This window comes from Danio rerio, chromosome 23 (genome assembly GCF_049306965.1).
Source record: "Danio rerio strain Tuebingen ecotype United States chromosome 23, GRCz12tu, whole genome shotgun sequence".
NCBI lineage: Eukaryota > Metazoa > Chordata > Actinopteri > Cypriniformes > Danionidae > Danio > Danio rerio.
Genome location: NC_133198.1, coordinates 29,320,541 through 29,341,146, shown reverse-complemented (window position 1 = coordinate 29,341,146; position 20,606 = coordinate 29,320,541). Strand labels below are relative to the sequence as shown.

General features: G+C 34.5%; 1 protein-coding gene across 5 annotated transcripts in view; it reads left to right on the top strand.

The window, feature by feature from the left end:
* magi3a (membrane associated guanylate kinase, WW and PDZ domain containing 3a) overlaps positions 1-20,606 on the top strand; it is a 259,059-nt gene that overhangs the window by 66,456 nt on the left and 171,997 nt on the right.

The window sequence follows — 20,606 nt, the reverse complement described above, 5'->3', positions numbered from 1 at the left end:
TTATTTTCTTGTCCTTTAGTATATGGAAAATAATAGATTTATTAGTTTTTCAATAATAAAGCAACATTAGCTTTGTTTTCATCCAAAGATGCAAGTTAAATGTACGCACAAAACTGAAATATCGCAAATAAGACATGCAAATAATGCAGTGTTTTCATCCAAGTAGTCAAAGAGAACAAAATCGGCACTTCCTGATTAACTGGCACCAAATATCAACAGTAAAAACTGAATTTGCTGCAGTAGGAGAAGCTGGGGCATTCTTTATTCTTTATTTAATAAATTGCTTGCGCCTCGAAGACAGTGCCAACGTGCATTGAACGCACAATGCCGTTTAAAGGTGTGAGACGCAGAGCACAGACGGTCTTGACAGTTCTGGAGGTAATAAAAAATCTAATAACACAAATACTGAAATGGTTAAAGCATTTTAGAACGACCAAAACTACATTTTAGATGTTTTAAAATGGTTTGTCCATTCACACACATTTTCATCATCACATAATCTCATAACAAAATCACATGACTTTTTTTTTTTTTTTAATACACATACTGGAATCTGTTCGGTAAAAGTGTCTCAATCATAGTTTATGAGCATCTTATCTTATCGAATAAAAAATTCAGAAAAGTTGATTCTACTCGGTTATGCGCATATGTTTTTATGCACATTTTCAAAATTGGTGCACATATTGGTGTTTCCGTCAACCATTTTTTTTGTGCATATCCCAAATGCGCATAAAAATAGGTTGATGGGAAGGTAGCTAGTGAGAGTATGTAAACAAACTAAAAAAAAAAAAAAACATGTTTTGCAAGTATGATGATGGTCAAAAAATCTGTCATTAAAGTGTAAAAAATATTAAACATAATGCTTACTTAATATGATGGTATTTTGACAGGCATTTTTCATCCATTAAATTGACGCATGAAGGTTCAACATATTCATGTATGATTGAAAAATCTCCAAATTATGTCAAATCAGGTGTTTTAACTATACGCAAAGATAAAGTACTTTTAGCATGAAATGACCAGCAAAGTGAACCAGGAAAAATGTTTGACAGTCCATGTAGGATTATGTTTTGTGGAAAGTTGTCAGGGTGTGTAATGAATGCGCTTTTAGAGAAAGAAGAGCACGGCACGAGCAGAGAGATCAAGGTAATTGGATGGCTAGGCAATTGGATGTATGTGTCATTTCTTTTTGAATCTCCTTTTCAATTTGTCTTTTAACCTGCGACAAAGCTAACAGCGGAAATGAAACCAAAGAGAAATGAGATTTTTTACAAGCAGATTTTTTTTTTGCCTCCTATCTCCCACTGACTAAAATGATGAACAAATGTCCTTGTCCTGCTTCTTTGCCATGACTGAGTCACTAACTCTTCTGTTGTTTTTTGGGTTATTCATTAGAGATTCTTCATGGATGGATCAGCTTTGATTTTAAACCTTTTTGTGAATGTTTGTCAGGTTGTTTGTATTGATGTAGATAAGTAGGTGACAAAGTTTTGTACTATTTTTGTTTAATTAAATTACACAACACTGTAAAAATTGCTGGGTTTCACACAATTTCTTTGTTGTCACAACATAAATCGATTAGGTTAATGTAATTATTATTGCAATATTAAGTGGATTGAACTTAAAACAATTAAGTTTTCCCAAAAAAAACCTTAGGAATTGTGTTTTAACTCATTTGAACAAGCAGCAAAGTATAATTTGTTTTAAATACTAAGTCACTTTGGGCATTACAACATGATTAATTGGGAAAATGGGTTTATTTTGAAACTTTGTCCTATTGATTTTTTTAGATTTATAGAAGTGTTTGAGTGTTAGGGGTTGACCATCATTCAGAATTTTTTTTAATAAAAAAAAAAAACTACATTTAGTCATATGAGAGAGTGAAAGCTTTTTTGAGGATTGATAAATATTAAGTTTAAAATTATATTTTAAAAATGAAATATAAATTATGATATATATTATAATTTATATTTATTGATTATAGAAATGTAATTTTATTTACAATTAATCATTTTTGAGGGCTGCAAATGTGTAATAGTAAATACATTTTTACATATGTTTTCATACATTTTTTCCTGGCCACATTATTAGGTACACCTGTCCAACTGCTTATTAACGTAAAAAGGAGATTTTTAAGTGACTTTGAACGTGGCCACAACCATCCCTAGGGCTTAGAGAAAATGGTCAGAAGAAGAGAAAATATCCAGTGAGTGGCAGTTTTGTGGACACAAATGCCTTGTTGATGCCAGAGGTCAGAGGAGAATGGCCAGGCTGGTCGAGCTGATAGGAAGGCAACAGTGCTATCATCTCAATATGGACCAAAATCTGTGAGGAATATTTCCAGAACCTTGTTGAATCTATGCCACGAAGGATTAAAGCAGTTCTGAAGGCAAAAGGAGGTCCAACCTGGTACTACTGTAGTAAGGTGTACCTAACAAAGTGGCCGGTGAGTGTATAATACATATATTTTCTACATTTTTCCAGTAATTCTTGTCTCAGTGTTTGGTTGTATAATATAGTTGTTTTATCTTTATCCCCCTAATAATCTACAGTTATTTGGTCATTGTTTTTTTAAGAGCAATGAACACTCCGGTGTGAGTGACTTCAATCCACCCACTAGTGAAGTAAAAGTGAAAACAATGGGTGTCTTGTAATGAACCGGCACTCCAAGGCCTCTCTTTGTTTGTCCAGGGCCTCTGTAACACCCCGTACGAGGAGCTCAATTCTGGCTCAAGCTGAGGAAATACACGTGCATCCATGTTTACCACATGTGAATGCCTGCAACTGGCAGCTCCTCTGCGCCTTATTGCGATTGGCTCAGATTTAGGTGGAGATCTGCGAGTTAATATGTTTTCTGTCGAGCCCAGAGGATTTTTGTCCCATCCCATGTATTAGGGCTGTGCGATTAATCGAATCACAGTTGCGATTTGAAACGTTGCAATTAGCTTACTATCCAATTGAGTGAGCACACTTTTGTTCTGCCCAATCGGAAATGCGCGACCAAACTATGCGGAAAGCCCACAAAAAAACAACAACAAACAAACAGGAAAGCGCTGAAAAGTTGGATGATGGCGTCTTCCGCTTTAGAAGCATTAATAGACTAATTCAAATTAAAGAAAAACAGGATTATGGGAATATTTCGGCTTTAAAGTCATAGACGCCGAATAAAAACCATCAAAAAAAATCATTTTTAGAAAAATCATATACATATAACAAAAACTTAAACACTGGAAATACCAGAATTCTAACTACTAGAATTACTATACAGTAGATCATACCGATTAATCATATAAGGCCTGAATTGACTTGAATGTATTCCACATCATATTTACAGTCAAAGCTTCTGTTGAGATTTTTAAACTTACATTTTAAAGTTATATTTTACCAAAGTAAATAAATTAAAAATCACTTTAAATTGAAAAACTTTGTGTTCATTAAAATAAAAAAATAAAAAAGAATAATACACACTGTTAATAAAGAAGACAATAGTAATATAGTAGTATTAAAATAACCATGTTGAATATTTATATGAAAACTGTTTAATTGTCCTTGTACCGTGTTTATGTATATTAGATAGATGAGAAATACACTAATAATTTAGTCTATATTAGTACCATAGTGGCACATTACCGTCAGCAGCTCATAGAGAATTAAATGATATTGTTTTATTAAACAAAGACTGTGTGCTTTCAGAAAGACCCATCACCCTACTGTTCTGAGGGACCAATTCGCTCACATCTATTAGATCTGGCTTTATTTCATTCTAACAGGAGGTTGCATTGCAGAGGCATAATTGACCTGTGTGTTACAGTGTTACGTAAGCCCCCGGTGCGCGTGCCTCTGCTGCACTGCATACATCTCTGCAGGCTCGCTGGGCTTTCTTAGCCTCTTTACAGGTATCTTTCTTCTATTACAAGGCTTTCAGCACAGGCCCACCTCAGCAGACATAAGTTAATTAAGTGTATCGTTTCTCTGGCAGACTCAGGCCTCTGGAGTTTCGTTCGCTCAAGCTTTGATTTATGCCGAGCTTCAAGGACAACATTGTGCACTGCTGCACCAAACCCAGTGAACAGCCTCACATCTGCAGGAGTAAGAGTCTGAGGACCTGCAGAGCGCTGTTATATTCTTCTGTCGTGCATACCTTGCAATTCCTAGATTAGATCTGGCTTGTGACGTTTGTTTGTGTTTGGAACAACAGACATTGGCTGATGCTGGAGCTGTAGCACTCTTGGAACCAATGGCTCATGTGCGGAACTCTGACTCTGTGCTGCTTTTTATTTGAATAATCCTAATAATTCGGAATAGAGTTTATTTGTGCTAAAATGGATGTCTATGCCCCAATACTTGATCAATTTTGCTATCTAGAATCCACAATAATAACTCTTGTAAAGTAGTCCCACAACATTCTGTCAATCGATGACACTTGAATCCCCTTCAGAAAAGTCTAGTGGCTGTGAATGACCTTTTACAGTCTTCTATAACGTAATGTTGTTTTCTTCTGTTTACATGCATGAATATGGCCACGGTGTAAATGCACAGTACAGTTACGATCCTATTGCCTCATTATATTGTTATGATTAGGGATGTCCAGATCCGATCACATGATCGGAAATCGGGCCCAATCACGTGGTTTCAGACTCGAACGTACAGTAATAGGATGTTACCTCCCGATCAGGACTCTAATATATAAGACTATTCTGCATATATATATATATATATATATATATATATATATATATACATATATATATATATATACATATATATTCTCGTTGTTTTTTGACACATCTGTAGTTTTAAAGTGTATTTTAAGTTAAGGTTTTTATATGTTTAATATAAGCTGTTTTTATATAAGAATTTTAAAAAATATTTACCGTTACACTAAAGTCCAAAAGTGTAGAATTTGTTATTTATAACTTGATTGTTCAAGCTACCTCACAGAAATAATCTGTTTGTTAACAGATTTGTTGTTGTTGAATGTTAAAATTAAGTGATTTAAAAAAATTGTTGTTGTAATAATAATAATAATAATAATTCCTTACATTTATATAGCGCTTTTCTGGGCACTCAAAGCGCTTTACACACAATGGGGGGATCTCCTCATCCACCACCAGTGTGCAGCATCCACCTGGATGACGCGACGGCAGCCATTTTGCGCCAGACCGCACACCACACACCAGCTGATTGGTGGAGAGGAGACAGCGATGAAGCCAATTGGAATATGGGGATGGTTAGGAGACCATGATAGACAAAGGCCAGTTGGCAGATTTGGCCAGGATGCCGGGGTTAAACCCGGTGTAGTGGTGTCCCATTTCTAAGGGGTAAATTTTCAAGCCCTTCTCCTTCACACTCTGTTTTAAGGGCTAAGGGGAATAGGTAGAGGTACAAAAATAGAATTGGGATTGGGCCATAAAGTCCTGACTCCACATCCGTCACACTTGCACAATGAATAAGTGCATAAATAAACCGTTTTGATGTATTTATACCTCAGAAATAGTAGATCACTACTGTGATTCAGTTAAATTTGCATTCACATCAAAAGTGAAACATCATGTAAAAAAAAAAATCTTGGTGTCTTAATTTTTTAAGCTAAATCAAATTCTAGTTATCTCAACTTACATCAATCAAACTGACAAACATATTAAGTTAAACTTTGTATAACTTAAAACATTTAGTTGAGACCTGATTAACTAATTAAAATAAGTTAAAACAACATAAAAATATTTGATGGCTTGTGTTTTTTGTTATTATTATTATTTTTTTTACAGTGTACTGAACCAAACCAAAGAACTGCAACTCAGACCACCTATTCTAGGGCCTTTTTGAATCTGGTACAGGTTGTGTGTCCACACCGTTGTTTAATAAAACAGTTTTCTTTTTATCCAGAAATAACTAAATTCTGACACCAAATCAATGGTTGTGTGAATCAAAAGTGCTAATATAAAAGCCCCTAAATGTTTTTGTGAAAATAGTTAATTAAAATATATTTTCAGCGAAATTAGTAGCATTTGGTGAATTATATGGCTGCTCACAATATATAGAAATTAACAAAATATAGCAAATATCCATATTGTTATATACATATTGCAATGGTTTGCGATAAATGAGTGATTTGATACAAATGTATCTTTGTGTGCCTGCCATTAGCACATGATCTGAATGAGTTACCACATCAGGCTATATAGTTACATGCCAACATGCATCTCTGAAACCAATCAGACTGGACATGCTGGTTTTCCTGTCCAAAAATCTGTAATGATATTAGTATGGATGCTGAAATATGAGCAGGCAAGCCATTTTATGATGACAGTAAGACAGCAAAGCACAAACTCCTCTTTGTTTAGGGTGTTTGTATTTTCGTAGATATTCTTGATGCCTTCAGATCTATCTATACCAGTGCAGTGCCAGTTTTTTGTCTCCTGATGTTTTTCTGGTGTTTTTTTTTAAATAAATTTATTTTGTTTAATTTTCTGATTTGTTTTATTCAACAGTAAAACGTGGCTGTTCACTTTTTATAAATTGTAATGATGCTTTCATTTTGACTGTCTTTTTTATTATAATTGTCACTTATCAAAAATTGTATTATTTGGCATGCTATTGCATAATGTTTTTTTAAAATGTTTTTTTATTCCTTGTGTCATACAGAACTAGAAAATTGGTTCAATGAACTGATTCGGAGTGATTGTTTTGGTGAAGTGTAGCAATTAAATCATATTTGTAATGAATAGATTCATTAAAAAGGTTTGGCTCAGAATAAATGTACTTTTTTTTTTAATTTCTTCTCTCAGAAACAACGTCAGATTTAATGCATAACTCAAAATTCCCAGATTAGTGATGTTAATGTAATTTACTTTGAAATAAGAGACATTTTGGAAGGACATGAGAGAAAGTTAATACCAGCAGATTGTTCATTGCTTCCTTCAACATGATGTCTGAAGGAATGCAAATGGCAGGTTTGGAAGAGCAGCTCAGCTCATTAGACGGCCTGTCGGTGTTGAACACAAGCCCACTCGGAGAAGCTTGTAAACATGCCCCAGATGGCCTCCAGACAAAGGCTAGCAGCTCCGCATTGTGTCTCCTGCTGTTCGACATCGTGACCTGACAGCACAGGTCAAAGAATCACCGCTAATGCAGAGCTAACGTCATGCACTCTTGCAAAAATCACATTGAGATCCTCGTCCGGTTGGCTCTGAGGAATCTGGAATGCTTTTGAAGAGGAAGTGGTTTGCTCTGCTGGGAAGGGAAGGCGCTGAATGACGGTAAAGCTTGCGTGAGCTTGCGTGAGGTTACGGCGGGTCATTAAAATGATGAGATTCTGTGGGTCAGACGTTTATGAGCGAGAGTGGCTTCTGACTGTCTTTCAGTCGTTTGCCTCGTTTTAAAACCGCTGTAATGAAGTTATGGCAGCAGAAGGAAGGAACGGCTCGTGCTTCGGTAGACCACTTTGGTATGGCTGAAACCATGATCTCTTAGATGATTATATGCTTTATACGTATCTGCCACGGAATGACGTGTTAAATATATGATAATGCGTCCAATGTAAACCACATTATTAGCCATAGATATGCAGCTTGTGTGAAATCTAGTAAGCTTCATTCATTCATTCATTCATTTTCAGCTTAGTCCCTTTATTAATCAGCGGAATTAACCGCCTACTTATCCAGCATATGTTTTACACAGCCGATTCCCTTCTAGCTGCAACCCATCACTGGGGAACACCCTACACACTCACTCACAAATGCACTACGGACAATTTAGCTTACCCAATTCACCTACAGCACATGTCTTTGGACTTGTGGGGGAAACTGGAGCACCCGGTGGAAACTCTTGCGAACACGGGGAGAACATGCAAAGTCCACACAGAAATGCCAACTGACCCAGCCGAGGCTCAAACTAGCAACCTTCTTGCTGTGAGGCGATAGCGCTACCCACTGCACCACCGCAGCACCCTACTGTAAACTTTTTTTAATTTTTTTTATTTAACATTTTATATTTTGAACTAAACTCAATTCAATTCACCTTTATTTCTTTAGCGCATTTTACAATGTAGATTGTGTCAAAGCAGCTTCACATAGAAGATTAAAGTAATTTGAAGTTAAAATTCAGTTCAGTTTAGTTTTGCATCAGTTCATATATACAACAAAACCTGAGATCCACCCAACAGAAAAGTGAAATAAAAACAGTAATACTGAAAAAAATGGTACAAAATCAGAATTGAAACATATCTGATACAGTCTCTTTCATATTTAACCAAAATTGTACAGTTTTCTTACTGGCATCATTTATGTCTAACTAATAATGTTCAGTAGGTAGAGCCTACTGAAAGATCAACAGGGATGGATCCAGACACATTTTCAGGATTTTTATTTTATTTTATTTTTTTCAGCTATCAGAACAACTGAACGAATCCTTTTTTGGTTGATGGATAAAGAGAGTGATGAATCATCCAGCATTTTCGTTAATCCTGATTGTAGGTCTTCTACCTTGGACATGTTACTGTAAACTTGAGGGCTGAATTGTTGTCATAATTACAATTATAATTACCCCACGCATAAAATTAATTTGGTTAATTTAATTTGCACTTCATTTTATTTATTTTATTTATGCTTTTGCCCAAATTAAATGGTCTTGTTGCAATTAATTGTGAAGGCTTTTAGCACAATATAAGTTATTATCTTTATATTGGCATGCAAAAAAGATTACTTTAACCAAAAGTACTTTTTTTAAACTTTTTTAAACTGTATTGCTTTATTGCATATACATGCTAAGAGTAATTTAATATTTGAATATTTTAATTTTCAAAAAATGGATAAAGTACAATAGGAAACACAATAAGGTCTCGTTGGTAAACATTAGTTAATGCATTAAAACCAACAGTGAGAAATATTGAATTTTATTAGTTATTACACTGTAAAAAATGCTGGGTTCCATACAGTATATTTGTGTTGGGACAACATAAAGAAATCATGTTAGCTTTATTTTATAGTTAGCAAATTTAGGTGGATCGAACATAAATCAATTAAGTTTATCGCCCCAAAAAAAACTCAAGAACTGTGTTCGTTCAGCTCATTTTATATAAGTAGTTTGAACAAACAGCTAACTTTTTTTTGAGTGTAACTCCATTAAATGAGTTTGATTTTAATATGTTATTGGGAATTAACAAAAAAATTAACATCTCCTCAGATTTATAAATGCTTTTGTAATTGCCATTGCTTTTAATTAAGTTAACAAATGAAACCTTATCATACCAAGCTAATGAACAGACCTATAAATAGTCACAATGAATACATTTACATGGACTTCAGTAATCAAATTATTTGCCTTAATCTGAATAAGACAATAATATGATTTAGGTGTTTACATGAGTTGCTTTTTGAATGTTCCTTTAATTATCTTGTTTTACAAGTTATAGCACAAAATTTGATTAATGTCATTGTGTCACCATGCTATACACATTTCCTTAAGAGTTTCATGTAATTTTGGGTGTTTCATTTTTAATTCTTCAGATTTAACTGCAGTTTGAAACTTTCACTTTTCTTCCGGAACATTTCATTCATGCCTCTGTGACAAACTGAGATATTGAAAGCGAGTATGAAATAAGGACTGGTGAAAGTGTGTTGTTTTGATGGAATTTGACACTGTACGTCGAATGGGAGGGAAAAAAACTCAACATTTTGCAATGCAGGTGTCTGTCGTCCTTCACTGACTCAATAGGTGCGGAGAATAGTGTCAAACAGCCATGTGTGTATAAATGATCCTGTTGCAAAATGCAGCAAAGCATCCTACATGAAGGTAATAGTTTAATTAATGTGTTTACATGTCTTCAATAATGCGACTGAAATCGGCATACTTCACATGTCTTAATCTGATTTCTGTTTAGTTCGTTAATTGAATTAAATAATCAAAAATCGCTCTTTACTTTGTAGACTCTTAATCAGAGTATTTTCTTAATCGTATTAAAAATGGATTATTGATGTCCATGTAAACTTACCTAGTGTTAATGTGAAAACAAATCACCTAGTAAGTCTTTAGTCATTTAGTGCTGTGATGAACAACCACTGTAAAATACCACAATCTGAATATGTTCTTAAAAGGCACTCTAAAAGTTAAAATAATACCGAATTATTCACAATATTTTGAAGTATCCAGTACATCAATATGTGCATGTTCAGTATTACATCATATTATATTATTAATTATCGCCTTATGTGTAGTTCTATTACATTTTATTTAATTATGCACTGTATTATACTGAATTTCCAACCTTATTCTGTAAAACCACTCTCAAAGAATGGAAGTGTATTATTATTTTTCACGTCAGGTCTAAGAACCTTCTTCACCTGTAATGAAACAGTACCCCATGGCCTCAAGAGCATTATTGCCTTTGTTCTAAGTACATATTTTCAAATGATTCTTGCACAAGATGTTCTCCACATTGCGTTTTATACCACTCTAAGAGGATCAGTCAGCATAGTCAAGAAGGCTTATTTAAAACCTCTGTTTACACTCTCCCAGCGGTTTATTATTAACCATCCGCAGGGGCTCCGAGTGTGATCAGCAACTGAGCAGCAAACTCTAAAAGACTCTTCTCACACAACCAGGGTCCTCGTGGCACATAGTTCAAGGCCCTTGAGGCGCGATACCATTCCATTGTTTGTGCTATTTTTAGCCCAGCCGCGTCAAGCTGAACTTTAAGGGCTTACACTGGCCGGCAAGCTCTCATTAGAGTACAAAGACCACGAACTGAGCCTCCGTCGGCTATAGGCCTTTTCCTGTGCGATTTCAAGGATGCAATGTGCCGTCAGGGTTATGCCTTTTTTGCTGCTCCCTGTTTTTTTTTTTTTTTTTTGTGGCAAACTTCTCTCCACCCTGTGTGTAAAGGATAGTGTTTCAGCCCATTCAAGCCTGTCCTGAAAAATGCGAAGCCATTTCCATACGATCTGATCTTTTATTTGTATGCGCGCGCCCCAGTCCTCTGATTACATTTTCCCCGGGCGTAGACGGAGTTATATGAAATTTGTCTCAGCAGGTGAGCGACGGGAGACAAACATTCAATAAGGCTTTGTCACTCACATTGAGCGTCCCGGGTGGAAAAGAGAGTATCTCTGGCCTCCTGAGACATTGAGGAACATAAAGAATATGGAAAGAAGGAAAGGAAAAGAATGGCTAGTATGCGGAGAGTTTTTTTCTTTTTCATTTGAGAATAACCTTTAGGGGATTTCAATGTATGAATTCATGAAATCGTTGAATTGATGCAGATTTGTGATCTTCTTGTGCATGATATTTGCAATCATAAATTTCAAAGTATAACTAATCTGTAGCCAAATAGCAAATACAACATAATTTCAGTTTTTTTTTGTGATGCAGAAAACATGACTGAAATGCATTGAATCCAGCCATAAAAGTGGAATTAGCTGTATAAAACAGATTGTCACAGAATGTGGCACATTTTGGGTGAAAAAAATCTAAAGTTTTAAGTCAACTACAATAAAAAGCTTGCTCTGTTGTGCATTTTTAAAAATACTCAAAAAAAATGAATAAATTATATTGTAATGAAGTTTACGGCCCTTTGGCCGCCAGGAAAAAGGAGGCGGAGAACCGACGCAGGTTTAAAATATTTATTAATAATAATGACGGTAGCTCCTCACGGAGACTGCCATTTAAACCAAAACAAACGGACGGCAGTTCCTCGCGGAGACTGCCGTCAAACTGAAAGCAAAAGTAAAACAATATGCCCGGGCCCGGTCCTCTCTCGGCTTCCTCTGCCATCGGTCCTCCCTTTATTGTCCAGAGCTCCTTCCGTGGGATCCGAGGCAGGTGCGCACCGCACGTGTATCCACTTACGCGGTGGCCTCACCCCGTTCCCACGGCTCTCGGCCACGCCCCCTCGCCACATATATATATATACATATATAACTAAAAAAAGTAATCAGTGAAACAGTGTTGGTTTTGAAAGTGAGTGAGAGAGAATAGAACTTTGCAAACATTTTGCCCTCTGTAGGCATGACACTCATGTCTGCATTATTAATAGGGTTCATTCACATTGTTTACTGCTCCCTGCTCACAAAATCACTAAACATATTAACATACTGTACAATGCCCTGCAACATCGCCAAACATAGACGTCAGCAGCACAGATTTATTTTAGATGTGGTAGAATATTATAGATGATATAACATTAGTGTGTGTGTGTGTGTGTGTGTGTGTGTGTGTGTACAGTTGAAGTCAGAATTTTTAGCCCCCCTTTAAATTATTATTATTTTTTTATATTTCCCAAATTGTTTTACAGAGCAAGGGAATTTTCACAGGATGTCTTTTTATCTTCTGGAGAAAGTCTTATTTGTTTTGTTTCTGCTTAAATAAAATCAGTTTTAATTTTTTAAAAGCCATTTTAGGGTCAAAAATATTAGCCCCTTTAAGCAATTTTATTTATTTATTTATTTATTTATTTTTTGATAATCTGCAGAACAAACCATCGTTATACAATAACTTGCCTAATTACCCTGACCTGCCTAGTTATTCTAATTAACGTAGTTAAGCCTTTAAATGTCTCTTAAAGGTGTATAGAAGTGTCTTGAAAAATATCTAGTCAAATATTATTTACTGTCATGATGGCAAAGATGAAATAAATCAGTCATTAGAAAGGAGTTATTAAAACATTAATATGTTTAGAAATGTGTTAAAAAATCTTCTCTCCGTTTAACAGAAATTGAGACAGAGGGGCTAATAAATCAGGGGGGCTAATAATAATGACTTCAACTGTATATGTATATTTAAAAAAGTAAATAGGAATAATAAATAAAAAATTACAAATCCCAAACATTTGATGGTAAATTTAAACATTTGCAGTCTGTAGGTCTGTATTCCAAGATGTTTCCAAATTAGATTTTCCCAGTGATTTTAAAAGTTGCATTTCAACATCATTAATCAAGTCATCAGTTTCATGCGATCCTTCAGAAATCATTCTGATATATCAAAGAATATTTAACATTATCAATAATTAAGTGATTAAAACAGTTCTACTGTGTATACTTCTTAATATGTGTGTGTAGATTGATGATTTGTTATATAAAAAGCTCAAAATAACATTTTCTGTTTGATAGTGGAGTCCACTTCCCGTGTAGTGTGCAGTTTTGATTCTCCCTGTGTTGTTTGAAGGGTCATCTTAAGAGAGAGTCCAAAAATCATTGTCATTTTGAAAAATTTCAAAATCAAAGCCATTTTGGCTCAGAATGCAGCTGCTTTTCACTCTCTGAAAGGCTATTGAAGGCCAGCGAGAGAGTGGCGTTGTGTAATATCACCTCAGACAATAGTACACGTCCACCTCTCTCAAACCACCCACCATCTATCAGCCTCAAACACAATTCCACACCGCAGATGGAGAAACGTCTTGAATAATTGAAATCATTCCTGTAACTACAGTAAATAGCATCTCGACACAAATTAGTTCTAGAAGTTGAAGCTAAAGACACCCAACATGTCCCAGAATGCCTGGCCGGGTGATTAGCTGCAGTAATTAATGAGTGAGTAGCGTCTGCTTGTGGCTCCTGTGGGTTGCTTAACACTCCTTCAATTCCCAGCCCAACTGCCCTACTACTGCACCGGCAGACTGACAGACACGATTTCATCAGGATCGCTCAAATCATTCGAAGATCAGTCTGGATTTATGATTTCAGATTTCAGCGCTGATAATGAACGCTCTGTGAAACAAGTCTGTGATAGTGTTATTCAGCTGGCCATAAAACTAATTGGCATATTAGTTTGTAGATGATGGTAATGCTAGTAGCAGTCATAATAATAATAACAGTGGGTAGCACGTTCACCTCACAGCAAGAAGGTCGCTGGTTTGAGCCTCGGCTGAGTCAGTTGGCATTTCTGTGTGGAGTTTGCGTGTGTATGTTGCATGGGTTTCCTCCGGGTGCACCTGTTTCTCTCCAAAAGTCCAAAAGATGTGGTACAAGTGAATTGGGTATGCTAAAATTGACCGTTATTATATTATTTATGATAATAATAATAACAGTATTAATTAGTAGTTGTAGTCGTCATCATCAAAGTCATCGAGAAATAGTAGCACTTTTTAATTACTTTAAACAATTATTAAAAATATTATATAAATTATTCGCAGTCGTCATCGAGTTATAGTAGTACTCTTGAATTAATTTAAATAATTATTTTTAATAATGTTATATGAATTATTCATAGTCATCGAGTAATGGTAGCATTTTTATTATTTTAATATAGTAATAGTAACATTAATATAGTAATAGTGGCATTTTTAATAATATTATATAAATTATTTAAAGTCATCGTCGAGTAATAGTAGCACTTTTGAATTAATTTGAAATTATTTTAAATGTTATATGAATTGTTAAATGCACAAGAACATTAGTTCAGTATATAATAATAATAATAATAATAATAATAATAATAATAATAACTGTTAGTATTAGTAGTATCATTTATAAAAAATGATGGTAAATCGTTGTATATAGTAAAGATAGTAAACAGTTGTGGTAATTAATATTTAAAAATGTTAAAGATAGAAAGATAGATAGAATTGATTGATTGATTGATTCATTCATTCATTCATTGATTCATTGATTCATTCATTTATTCATTCATCCATTCATTCATTCATTCATTCATTCATTCATTCATTCATTCATTCATTCATTCATTCCCCAAGTTTGTTCTCAATGTTTATGTTCTTAAATAGAGCTCACATATTTCTATGGGGGTATAAATATTTGTAGCTGGTAAATTGTTATCTATGCACATGTTACTTTTAGGTCCCTTTTTCGTATGATTTTTATTTTATTTTTTCATTTATTCGCTGAAGGAGTGTCCATTTTCTCTTCTCGACTTTATGAAAGTTTCTGTCCCACCAAATGTCTATGTCTTTTTTTTTTTTTTTTGGTACACACACACGAGACTCAAATCACAGAGCAGTACATCTACTCTTGCTGAAAGCGTTCCCTTTTAAATGGGCTGTGCCAAATTTTGTGTTTTTTTTTCTTTTTGCTTAAGGCGACCACTCTGTGAGACTAATGATATGTGTGTAATAGCCATCATCCATCATGATCTAGTTATGCAAAACAGTTAACACGGTAATGCTCTTTGTGAAGCTTTTGACTTTTCTGTCTTTTAGGCAGTAGAGCTGAGTGAAGGAAAAAAAAGAATATTCATGACTTATAATGACTTGCAGAGGCTACATCTTAAATATTTGGTTGATTCTAATGTGCTTTCGCGGTGGTTTACATTTTTAATTGTGTATTTCATTTAAAAAATGTAGCAAAATGTGGTAAGTTTGGTTAATTTATGTGAATCTATTAAAACTGTCAGTTTAAATTAAATGATTCAGAAGCGCAGTTACCACTCTGTTCTTAAGTGATGTTTAGTTTCAATAATTATTAATATTTAGATTTTTTATTGTTTTTTTATATATAGTTACATCTTTCATTTTAAAAGTTTAGGTTTTAAACATCTTGTTGTTTGGTTATAAATATAAAGTCATTTATATTTGATTTGATTTTTTTAAACACTTTATGAAGCTTATGCTTAAAGTTATAACACTGATCAGTCATAACAATTCAAAATGGTTTAACATCTTTTTAAATACAATCATACCTGACTAATTGATACTTCAAGTATAATGTGTTAGAGTATGAACCTGCGCATTGAAAAATGAAATGAATCACTATGTATTAATAATACTCCTAAATGTAGCTATAACTGTCATTATAATACACTATAAGGTTTGTTGTGTATTTATAGATACATTTATAGAATTGTTATGATTAAATATAAATGTTTCTAAACAGATTTATGATTCATTTTAAGCATGAGCTTCATAGAAAGCCATATGTTTATAAATGTGTTTTTCATTTAGGTTTAATAATTATTGTGTATTTATATATTTTCTAATTCCAATAAGAAATATTTCTCAATTTTACTTGAGTTTCTTAGATTTTTTTTTTTTGGTTCTACATCTGAAAGTTGGGATTATAAGCTTTTACCCTTCTGTTTAAAAGTGCTGACTTCAGATTTTCTCTCCTTAGTTCGACAGTGGAATGAATAATACTTTTATGAGCGAAATATCCTTAATGGAAAAAAAAAGCATAACACATCTCAGTCTGCCAGTAGTGCAGCTGTTGCTTGTGTAAAATCAAGTAAATGACATTCATACTCAACGGAGGATCAAATATCAAGTGGAATGGTGGTTGTAAACACTCTAATGAGTGTGTGTATTATCAGTTGAGTGGTTGAGTCACTGTTTGCTCAGTTAATCACGCTGTTGTATCATTTGCTGAATCAAGGTGCAGACAAATGTAATATTTTATGCTAATAGTTCACAAAGCATGAAGCAGAAATGTAACAATACCTACAAATACTACACCTGTAAGACTGTTGCTTTTATTTTTAGGAAAGTACACTGGTAGACATTATGTTGTATGCATTTTAACTACCCTTTCACCGTAAGTTATCTGTAAATGTGTTTTACAGGAGCAGGGACATTTCATTTTACACTAAAATAATCTTACCACAACTTTTTTTTTATGGTAAAACGCCCATTTTAATGCATGTTAGTTATTAATATGACAATTTTTACAGTAGTTTTACTGTCATTTACAATAGCAGTACAAAACCTTTAATTTTAGCATTTACTATTGAATCTAATACATTCCAAACAAGAGAAGAGATCATGCACAAACTGTATTTTTATTATTCATTGTTATTATATACATTATAAACTATTTAAAAGATCATTTTCATTTATCAATCTATTTAAAAAAAAATTTTGATGTTGATTAATTTTTTTATTTTATTAAAGTAGCAGTACTGGATTACTTTGATTACAGTAGAATAGAGCTGCACAATATATTATTTCATCATTGATATCGCCACATTATCAGTTGCAATAGGCACATTATAAGAAATGCACTGTTATGCTATGATATGCAACATTTACACATGTTTTTGAGGCCTGTGACTGTATAACGACTTTGTTTAAAGAATTTAGGCATAAAAAATGTATTTTGTAGCTTTAATAACGATTAATTTTATTGAATTATTTTTGTTTATTATTCATTGTATTCAGATTGCAATATATTCGTATTCATATAACAACATATGTTTCAGAATAACAAAATATGGCATTGTTAGATGTTTCCAGTATTGTACATTCCTACAGTAGAATACAGCAAATTCCTAATGTGCAATAAGTTACTGTAAAAGTTTTACAGTTACCCACAGTGCAGTGCATATTATAGTAGGGCACTGTAAAGAACGTATGCCGTATTTTACTGGGCAGTTTTTATAGTAAATAACTGTAAAATTGCGGCAAAGTCTAACTATGTGTTCTCTTCTTGTTGTTTTGTGAGGTTTCTGGTGTTTTATGATGGTTTCCAGCTCTTGGCGTTCATCTTAAGGCGTAACTCGTGATTCTCACCCAGCTCTCTCAGCTTTTCTCATGCTGATCACGCATTTCTGTGTCTTTCCAGATGCTTGAGATTACTTCATGACAATTCAGGCTGACTCTTACCAGTAAAATTAATGATGCAATCCCCTGGAGTTTCTTTTGTTTCAACAAATACAGGCGTAGCTCTATGGAGCTTTGACGTTTTATAGGCTTTGCTGAAAACATGGGCGTTGTGTCCTGGCCTTGGTTTGGTGGTCCTCAAAGGGATATGTGCATTTTCAGTCTAATTTATACATCTTTATGAAGTGAAGCGCATCTTGAAAAGTGAAGCCAGAGTATTCTTATCATCCCCTGGTGGCTGGCTGCAGTATTGGTCATAAATCCGGCGCTCTACATATAAAACAATGGGATTTGATGTAAACTTTAAAAAAAATCTGTAAACTAAAACAAGGACTGTTTTTTTAGAACGCATCATGCTAATACATGTTCAAGGGTTTGCTTTTAGTTATGATGTCATTATACAAGATGACAGCACCCATACCTGGGATATTTTGTCTTCAGTTTTCTACTTATTTATTTATTTTTTTGTAATCTTTGTTTTTGCACTGATGCTAGGTAGGCATGTGACAATTCAGTCAACCCCCTATTTGATTCAATTCACGATTTTGATTTCACAATTCGATTTTCTCTCAGTTATGACGAAATTAAATTAAGACATTGTACAGTAAATTTATGTCTTTTTATAAGGCTATTGTTGCTGGTTTCTTTGTGGAATTGAAATATAACACAACTAATTTTGAAATTTTAAAAACAAACCTCAAATCAAATAAGACTTTCTTGAAATACAACTGGAAATATCAGGGATGTCTTACAGCAATTTGTAACTTTTTGATTTAGTGGTTAATCTGTATGAATTTGTAGGATCTCATTTATACAATTCAGTTCAATTTGTTCATCCTATAATGATGGTTGTGTTTAGGGGTGTCACTTTGTGTTTTTGTGCCTTGCATTCTTTAAAAAAAATTTACGTTTTCATGTGACTGAATTTGTTTGAATTAGCCACTAAACTGACAAAACCTAAAATAGTTAGGTTTCTTCATGAGATCAGGCTGGAAATATAACTGAAACTAGAACTGACTGTTCAAAGAATGACTTGGCATGATTGTGGAAAATGGCTTTATTTACACATCAGCATTTGTACACATCAGCAAGTTCGGGACTTATAGAGCTGCACATCGATGGATTTGCTCTTCAGTGTTTGGACTTTCAGCAGTGAAATTTAAACCACACTGAACTAAACTGAACTTAAACTGAAAACTGGACTGACACTGTTTCTATTTACTATAATCTTCTATGTGAAGCTGCTTTGACACAATCTACATTGTAAAAGCGCTATAAAAATGAAGATGAATTGAATTGAATTGTTTTTCAGCATAAAAAAATATACTTGTGATATCGTCAAAATGCTAAATTCATGTTAATTTTATAGACATGTATGAATACTTCACACCCAAAGCCACAGTAGCAGACTACAGGACTGAATATGCAAAATGCAGTGTTTAAAGTTGCTTTTGCGAGTCCATGTGAAGAGGGATCATTTTGATAATGCTGTTGTCTGTTTGCAAACATTTTTAAAATGCAAAGTAAAAAAGTAACATCTCTTCAGCTTTTGATATTTTGAGTTTACTTTTCTCAGTCTGTGAAATACATGACGTCCCATTGATTTCTGGGAAAAGTACTTCTGACTTGGAGCTTCATGCTGACACTCAGGTAATGGTGGAACAAGCAGTTTTTCAAGGACCGGGGCGGTTGACGGGTCCAGTCTGTCCCTTTGCTGACAGCACTACTGACACCCTCTCCGACACTCGAGCTGAGGGAGGAGTGCTTCTCTCTCCACTGCTTTCATCTAACGGGCCTCTAATGATCAAGAGGACGGCACTGGCTCTGGTTATGATTGAGAGAGATGGATGTCACAGTGCTGAATGCATTGAAGAGACCGACTGAGGCTTGATAACAAGGCAGCTGTTTATGATTGCTGATGTATCAGTTTGAGAATTTGAAGGCCTTTAAAGTCATCCTGAAATCATAATAGTCAATTAATATTTTGTTGCAGTGCCTATTATGAATGTTTTCTTTTAAAATTTCAATAAAAAACAACACTTTATTGTGCCTGTTTATTTTGAACAAAAATCTTTAAACAAAAAATTAAACAAAAATTGTTAAACTAATGTACAAAAGCAGAACTAGGCATTTTACGGCCTGCAGGCCACATGCAGCCCACTCGACTTTTTTGATCGGCCCGCGTGAAGTATTTATTTCATTTAAATTCAAACGTACTGCAGGGCCTTGTAATGCGCAGGTCTGATATTGCGAGTCAACAAAGAGGGACTTTCACATATAGCGCGCTCATTTACACGCTCAGTTTCATTATTTCAAATGGAGGTGTGCCTGTTCAGCTTGCAAATAGGAAGGGGTGCACATGTGGTTTTTCACATTCACGTTTTCCAGGCACCACGAGTTGAAAAAAATCAAAACATTTAGTGTCGCAAGTGAACCATGAGTCATGTGACAGAAACCAACCAGGCAGCTTTTATGGAAATACACAGTAAGAAAGGTGAACTAATACCTCAGATTAACAATTTAACAAATCATACATATCCTTTTCCAGTGATAATCACTACATTACATATCCACCTCACATTCAACATGACTTCAGGGAACTTGTTAAGCCCAACACAGGCTACAATTCTCTCACTGAACCTAAAAAAAATATAGGAATGAATGAATGAAGCAACGAATGATTGAAAATAATTAAGGTGAAGCAATCAAACAAACAACCCCGTGGTAGTTATGTGGTGTTGATAATGTGATGGGAGTCACGGTGGCGCAGTGGTTCCTCCAGGTGCTCTGGTTCCCCCCACAAAGACATGTGGTATTGGTGAATTGTTTAAGCTAATCTGGCTATACTGTATGTATGTGAATTCAGGAGTGTATATGTGTTTTCCCAGTGTTGGGTCGCAGCTGGAAGGGCGACCGCTGTGGAAAACATGCCAGATAAGTTGTCGGTTCATTCCGCTGTGGCGACTCCTGATTAATAAAGGGACTAAGCCGAAAAGAAAACGAATAAAGGATATTGTGATGCTGGTCTTTAAAATACTTTTTGTGTGAAATTGTTTCTTTTTTTAAC